Source organism: Kryptolebias marmoratus, linkage group LG14, assembly GCF_001649575.2.
Source record: "Kryptolebias marmoratus isolate JLee-2015 linkage group LG14, ASM164957v2, whole genome shotgun sequence".
Lineage (NCBI taxonomy): Eukaryota > Metazoa > Chordata > Actinopteri > Cyprinodontiformes > Rivulidae > Kryptolebias > Kryptolebias marmoratus.
In genome coordinates, this window is record NC_051443.1 from 17,570,734 (window position 1) to 17,579,020 (window position 8,287).

An 8,287-nucleotide genomic window follows, 5' to 3' on the forward strand; every position below is an offset into this window, starting at 1 on the left:
AGTTGATATCATGAAAGAGCCACGTTCCCCCATTGGGGCGGTAAAAAATGCGGTAGCCCTGGACAAATGGAGACTGACGATCGACCTAAAAATACAAATAAATGAATAAAAAGGTCAGCAGTGGAGTAAAAAATAAAGAAATTAAAAAATTAAAGGCCTAACATTCCTTGAAGGCATCAGGTGTATTGGCCCAGTGGCTAGGACATCGTCCTCCATTCTAATGGAGGACAAGCAGCTTTCAGTTTCTATGCACCACAAATTTGGAACAAACTTCCAGAAAACTGTAAAACAGCTGAGACACTGGGTGCCTTTAAATCTCAACTTAAAACCCACCTGTTTAGAGTTGCTTATGGCTAAATTAGGGTTAGAGTGCGGGTTTTTGATGTTTTTCTCTTTCTTACTGTTTATTCAATGTCACATGCTGTTTTTATTTTGTTTTTTAATTATGTAAAGCACCTTGAAATGCCTTGCTGCTGAAATGTGCTATACAAATAAAATTTGATTGATTGATTGATTGATTCATTTCCCTAATAAACCTGCAGGGAGAAAACAAACATGAACTTGTTTTCCTCACAGCACTGAAAAACAACCCCTTCCCTGACTGGTTTGCCTTATCACTTTTTCAATATTTGAATTGTTTGGAGCAAATAAAGCAGATATTAAAAACAAGGTGATGAGAAGGACTTGAAATTCAGATGAATATGGCACAAAAAGATGCCTGATTGGCAGCACCTGTGAGCAGCTCATGGCAACGCCATATCTCCGCTGCCTGAGACTGAACTCTGTCCTCCATAATGACGACATTCACCCCCACAGAGCGGCGTTTATGACACACCACCCTCAGAGTAAAGAGGATGGATCGGCCTACCTGCAGGCCTGACTTCAGCCCCTCTGAACGCCTCTGGGATCAGCTTGTGACAAATGCTGGTTAGAGATCCTGACGCCATCCCACAGCAGCTGGTGAGCGGCATGAGGGGGAGGTGCCAGGCGGCTGTGGCTGCGTATGGTTCTTCCGCATGCTACTGAGGCCCCTGTTTGTTAAATAAAGTTGCAAATATGTCTTGTTTCTCCAACCTTCAATCGTCTAGGGAAGGGAAAACATACGGCACAAAAATGAAAACTGTATTATTGACAAGCTGAGAAAGACATGATGGTAAGTGTTAAAAAACTGTCCATGTCTCTCCAAATACCACCTTAAAAACCTCCCCTGTGTTCAACTAAAGCTGCAGAATCACAGTCAAAACAAACCCTAAACTCAAAACTGAAAGCAAACCCCCCAAAAAGGAGACAATTACCTCTTTGTGGATCTCAGTTAAAAAAAAAAAGACAAAAGCTTGCAACACAGTCTGTGGCCCTCTCCCTCTTTTTCAAAGGCAGGTTTACGTGGTTCACTGTGTTTAAACTTGTGGGATTTGTATATGTAATGTGCTACAACACACACACTCTGGGGGAGTGAGTGACTGTGTTCTCTGATACGGATTAAACAAATTCCTTCTGCATGTTCAAAAAGCCTACAATAGGCTTTCGCTCCTAAAGGTTTTTGAAACACATCTGTAACCCTTCAGCTCCTCATTCAGAGACTTTTATACGTTTGAAAAGCTGCACTTGAAGTTGAAATAATCATCAGCTTAGTTTTAAATGATAGAATAACACCTTATGAGAACTTCAGACTTTAAAAGAAAACCCTATGAAAACATGTAAAAGTTATTTGTATTTCACTTACAAAAACTCATGTAGGAAATGGATTTTATATGTAAAAAGTTATACAGGGTGGCCATTTATATGGATACACTTTAATAAAATGAGATATTAACTTCCTGTTTGTGGCACATTAGTATATAGGAGGGGGAAAACTTTTCAAGATGGGTGGTGACTACTGTGGCCATTTTGAAGTCGGCCATTTTGGATCAAACTTTTGTTTTTTTAATGGGAAGAGGGTCATGTGACACATCAAACCTATTGGGAATTTCACAAGAAAAACAACGATGTGCTTGGTTTTAACCTAACTTTATCCGTTCATGAGTTATTTACAAGTTTCTCACCACTTATAAAATGTGTTCAAAGTGTTGTATATGTAACCTTTTAGCTTCTGACAATATAAATAACAACGTTGAAGACTTGGGACCCCAAATATTCTGGCTTTAATACAAAAATAGCTAAAAAAGTAAATAAATACAGACATAATGAGAACACAAGCACCTCAAACACATATAATACTTCTTTTGTAATAACCATAGTAAAATTCATTTAAAAAATTTTGTTTGATTTCTAGAGATCTCCTCAGGGCCGTCAGAATTGTGTTTTGTGACCCACAGTGGGACCCCAACCGCAACTTTGGGAACCACTGGATTTTGCAAGTTGGCAGTGGATCTTATCTTACATGAGGATGGAAATTTAAAGATAATATCAAACTACAAATTTGCATTTTTGTAAGAAATGATCTAGTTTTGCAACAGTGCCAGCTCTTCTCTCCTCCTTCAGCAAATTGATCTTGGCTCCACTCCAGTGAGCGAAACGTTTTAGCTGCCATCATCACGAGCCATGCAGCTGATATCTGCAGATTCTGCTTCATTTATTTTTGAAAAGTTTTCTAAAGAATCCCCGAATTCACTTGTAGCTGCTTTCTTACACAGTTTTACGGGTGCAAACACACACAAATGATGCAAACTACAAAAAAGAAATACAAAAAGAAAAATGTTGCAAAAACCAAAAACACCAGCTGTAAGAAAAAAGCTGCAAACTCGCTCCACAAAACAGAAGTGCAGCAGACCTCCAGGTTGGACTCAGCAGTGTCTTCCTGCTGTCTGATCCGGAGCTGGCAGTGAGACGTGGGTCAGCTCACCTCCGTGTCTCCCTCCTCCTAAACACAGCGGTTCACTCAGAGACCATCAGTAAATTATAGAACCAATGACACTTTATTAATAAGCTTCCTGTCATGTGAACTTCTCACCAAGAGTTAATGTTCAATTGTTTCTCTGCACTGGACAAATCAGACACACCAAACTGTGTCTGATTTTAAAGCATTTTATATCTGTTATTAATGTTTTTATGAAAAAATAAGATTTTTTTCTCTATAGCTTCCATATCTTGAGACCAGATGATGAAAAATTAATGTTCAATTGTTTCCTAAAAGTTGTGGAGAAAGTTTGCAGTTACGCTAATTGTGTTTCTGTTATTTAAAGGGGAAATAAAAAGTGTTGTGAAGCTATCATAAACCAAAAGAAAGTCATAAAAGGTGCTGTTTTTTTAGAGTTGTGCATTTGTAAAAAATTACACTAATTTAAAATTAATAATAAAAGATAAAAAAAACCACCTAGGGTCTCTTTACCATTTTCTGTGATCTCTCAGAAGTGTGACGTATTGAGAGCCAAACACAGGAACGCCAACAAGACAGGAAATAGTAAATTTAAATAGCATGGGGGTGAAATGGTTCAGTTTGTTGTAATTAATTGTTTAAACCGACCCAAAACTCCAACAGCCGAGTCGTTCTTCAGCTTCCTGAAGGAGGGGAACGTTGGACGGATGTAGTTAGTTTAGCTCCGGGTGAAAAGTCTGCTGACTGACTGCAGTTAACGGTTTGAAGAGGATTACCTGAAACACAAACACGTCGCCTCCTGCTGTCCTTGCTGCCACCTGTCGTTGTACGACCGGCACCGGCCTCCTCCCGCTGCCTGAATGGGAATCTCCTCGCAGACTGTGTGACATCACTGTGAAGCTCCGGGGTTCCTCTTGTGAAATGTGGGGCTCGAGTTCCCGACAGCATCGCTCCAGACCGTATTTTTTAAACCTGTCCCCTTGTTACCAAAGCTTGCCTCTTCTTCTGCTTCCGTTTTCTCTGATGAACACTGCAACAGTAAACGGTCGGCCGCAGCTGGCCCTGCCTCCTTCTACGTCACCAACCGAGCAGGTAACTCCGCCCACACAATCACCCCTCTTCGGAATTTTGGCACAAAAACTCTAAAAACAAGTCATTAACATTTTAAATCAGAGAAATGTTCCACCGGAGGGTGTTATGATCGTGTTGAACTAAAAGAAAGCCATGAAATCTCATTGTTTTTATATTTTATTTAATTTCGCCTTTAAGCGTTAGAGTGACCCCGCGACGCACAAACTAGCAGGAGAAATAACAAAAAGCAGAGCCTTTGCTTCCCGTATGAACTTCAGTACCGTGTGTTCTAACCTGCGGCGTTCTGCTGAAACCATCCAGAGGTCAGCTATTAATGAGCTCAGGTCAACATATTTCAGGAGAACAAATTGTTTCTTTTGTTGATATGATTTCACATTAGCATCATATTAAGCAGAGCAGAAATAATTTTTCCTGCACAATGTGTGATTCTTGATTAAGCATTGCATTAATGCATTTTAATGTTACTGCTAATGAAAGTGGAACAATGAGTCATTTATTAAAGGGGGTAATTTATGAAAAAAACAAACATTTTATAAATGCTTTTAACATATTTTTGGATCGAAAACACATCACAAACTCAGATTCACCTATAAAAAGAAGCATCTCTGCATCTGTTTGAGGTTGTTTACGTCAGTGAATACAAAAAGATCTCTTTGTCAAAGCTCAAAGGACAATCATCCGGCTTCTTTGTCTCCAAAAACATAAACGTCGGCATCGCCGTGTCTTCTTTCTTTATAAAAACAACTCTGACTTTCTTTTTGTCGCGATCACAAGTGGAAAGTTCCTTCCTTTTAATGAAGAATGCAGCATCAAAAGAACCATTTAAATGTCAGGTAAATGTTGCCTTTGAAAAAGGCTTTTCGATTTGCCCACAAAAAGGGTTAAAACTCCAATAAGTGGACTGAAAGTGAATCCCAGAGTTTTGGGAGAAGAATTACGACATCCGACTGATGATTATGTTTGCAACAATGTGCCTAAAAGTGGAGTCAGTGCCAACTATTCATGAGTGAACTGCAGTCAAAGCAAAAAACGTAAACATTTATGAGTAATGCTGCTGGTTCTGTGTGTGCTAGTGTGAGCTCACAGGCTGGTTGCTACATGTTCTCTTTTGAAGCAACAGTTCAGATCTATGGAAAGAACAATTGTATTTTTGAACAAGCTCAGTTTGAAGAAAGAGTTTAATTCTGATGAGCTAATGGTTTGTCCAGTGGAGGCTGAGGCATTGTCACGTTTAAAAAAACTCCAATGTGAATACGGATTTCTGTGTATAGTTTTACATTGTCATCAGTTTTGCATTGCATGGGTGTTAACGTGGAATTGTTTGGTTTTCTAGGTGCAGCCTGGTGCTCTTCAGGCAGGAGTTTCTTAATATTCCTGATGGATAAGAATCCACTTCGGTTAGCCGTTAGCTTGTCAGTCCAGCCACCAGCTGCAACGAAAAGAGGTGCAAACATATGATGGAGAACAGCTTTTTACAGCGTCTCGCTTGTATTTTAACACAGCATTGCAAAGACATCTCTTTTAGACATGAGAAATTGTCACCATGTGGTGCAATTTGCTCCCCTATTTAATAAGACAAACCTTTGTTTTTTTAACATTTTGGAACACTCTTATGCTTCAAATCAAACCAACTAGTTTGAAGAGTTACATACGTACCTGCTGAAGAAGTCCTTTGTTTACCTTTTCCTTCAAATTCTGCAGAAAATCAACAATTATATCACAAAAATAAATAAAAGATGCTCAACACGATTCTGAGGGGACATATTTGACTTTTATCTTATGCATATAGGTCCTGTCCTGTAAAACACACTGTCATACGAGACAGGATGTGTGACACTGGACACAGACATGAAGCACTTCCTGTCTGAGAACACCACCCCGGGGTTATCTGATGCCGCCGTTTCCTTCAGCGGGCCTAACGGGTAGAATCACAGATTGGCCGGCCCATGGCTCTTCTCCTGCGAATCTAAAAAATAATGCCTCTATAACTGCTCCCAAGGGTGTTTCGTCTGGTGCAGAATAAAGCCACGCTCCAACTGATGTTTTACCAGCCTTTAATCTTCTTTTTTGGCCGCAAACAACGTGAAAACTATCAAATACAGATTAAATACATGTTAGCAGATTAACATTCACGTTAACACTTACAAAAATAAAAATAAATAAATAAATAAAATAAATGTATAACATACCCTGTGCGCCTTCTGACCAAACGTTTAGGAGATTTTATTGTCCATATCTTCCGTCTTAAGTAAACTCCGACGTAACTTATTGTCTGAGCGTCTTTAGCATCTTCTAGAAGCTTACGTCTGCTATCGGTCACGTGATCAGAGCTTAACCATGTATTGGTGCAATACACTTTTTCACCAACAGGTGTCAGTAATACAACATATTAAATTAAATTCTCATATTTACAAAGGAAATTAAACCACAAATAAACAAACAAACACCTTTTCTTTCTGCGACAGCTACAGCCTCGCTAGCAGAGTCGCTACAAGTCAGCAGGATGTTGACGTTATTCTGCCTCCGACCGGCCCGTGCGGGGGACCTCTCCCATCAACAACAGTATTAAATGCTGACATGGACACCAGCTGCTGAATGCTGAGCACTCAGAATATCTGTAAAAGGTCCCCGGAGCACAAGCGCAGGCCAGACTCTGTGATTAATGTTCAGGTTAGGAGAACAAATAGTTTAGTGAATGCATTAGTAGATTAAGGCGCCCATATATTCAGCTAGAGTCGCCATTTTCAGAAAGAATGAGCCTAATTTATTTTAGCCTCATTAATGCTTTTTACCCATGCAGTCACCTGACGATTGAACTTCTTTGAGTTTTACAAGAATAAGTTCCTCACATCAATATGCTGCAGAAATGTTCCTATAAAGATCAAACCAGGCTGAGCCACCTGTCATCACAGCTTGTTGTGCAGCATTTAGTGCTAATAACTGAGTCACTGTATTTTGCTCTTAAGTCACTGAATTTATTCACAGCGTAGTTTAGATATTTATAAATGGGGTCTATGGAAGGGGTATGAGCAATCAGAATCTTATCTGTTCTGTTGACAGTGGTGTAAAGGTTTTGTAATGAACATGTAGAATGCATGAATAAATATATTTAATAACAATGTATTGTGGGGAATTAGCAGCAGCTCAAGTTTACATTGGGATCCAAGAGTTGAACCTCTGATTTAAAGACAAAGAGTACATTTTTGATCAGTTTACAATTCTGAAAGTTCTTATAAATGTACTCTCTTGTCAACACATTTCCAGCATACCAGGTCCCAAACTTCAGCACTTGACACAGGCCTGCACAGCCTGTTGTGTGTTTTGTAAACATTTGAACATTTTTTCATGTTTCATGAATGAAAAGTTAATCTTCTCAGTTTATTTTAATTTTCTTGTGACTCTAATAGCCATAAACACGCTGAATGTGACATTTTTACAAAGTTGATTGGTTTTTAATTTTCATTTATGTTGTTCGACATTACTAAAATAGGTACCTCTTTTAGTTTTTTTTACACATATAAATGTGCTATTGTTCTTTTATTGGAATAAGTGAATTTATGTTACATTTTCTGTTTACACTTTCTCCAGGGTATCAGACAGCGTCACATCTGCAACACATATGTAATCACTTGTATGTCACTGACAGAAGTTAAATAAATGTTGTGTTTATTGTTACATAGTCCTTTTAGTTGTGTACCTCCAGAATGTAGAGTTGAGTAAAAACTCAGAATTCACTGAATTTTTGCATTTTATTTGAGGGTGAGAAAAAACGCTCTTTCTCTGATGTCACGTCTGCAGCACTACAGCAGAAGTTAGTGCTCTGTTTGAAAACTAAAGCTTCCTCAGGCCTTCCTCATGGGATGAACTCGATGCAGATACGTTTTCGTCTTGGGGAATGGGGACAAAAACAAAGTGACAGTGGAATCGCCACTTGGTAAGTCGCGGCTAGAAGTGAGGTTCGAACAGAAAACAGCAAAGATTACCTCAGCAACATTTTGACGAGTTCATTAAAGATTAATTTTTTTTCAGCCTCAGATGCTGCAGGATAGAAGAGATCAAGTAAAGCATGTAATGATGTCGTGGACACATAATAAACATAATAAAAAGGTAAATAAGTGATAACTATTTATCCTTATTAAGTCTGAGAAATTTAACTCCTGTGTTGGGACATCTTTAAAAAACTGTTGCAGTTTCTTTGCTCTGTCTCAGTGACCCCGAGACAGATAACCGGCGCTGTTATGAACTCTGCGTGCCTTCGTTACTGTGGCGACCCCGGGCTAGCGGCCCGTCGTTGGTTCCCCCTGCCTCTGATTGGACTTGGCACTGGGTGGAGACAGTCTGCTTCATAGACAAACGCAGCACCATGTCACAGAAGAAGGC

General features: G+C 39.3%; 2 long non-coding RNA genes across 2 annotated transcripts; both read right to left on the minus strand.

Annotated features, from left to right (window-relative positions):
• Positions 1–2,122: 2,122 nt before the first annotated feature.
• On the minus strand, positions 2,123–3,834 carry LOC119617686. The gene is made up of 2 exons (XR_005234047.1): positions 3,592–3,834; positions 2,123–2,860 (listed from the first exon to the last, which is right to left on the minus strand). It is a non-coding gene; the product is annotated as an uncharacterized LOC119617686 (long non-coding RNA).
• Positions 3,835–4,080: 246 nt separating this feature from the next.
• LOC119617655 lies at positions 4,081–6,457 on the minus strand. The gene is made up of 3 exons (XR_005234002.1): positions 6,097–6,457; positions 5,564–5,996; positions 4,081–5,336 (listed from the first exon to the last, which is right to left on the minus strand). It is a non-coding gene; the product is annotated as an uncharacterized LOC119617655 (long non-coding RNA).
• Positions 6,458–8,287: the final 1,830 nt, after the last annotated feature.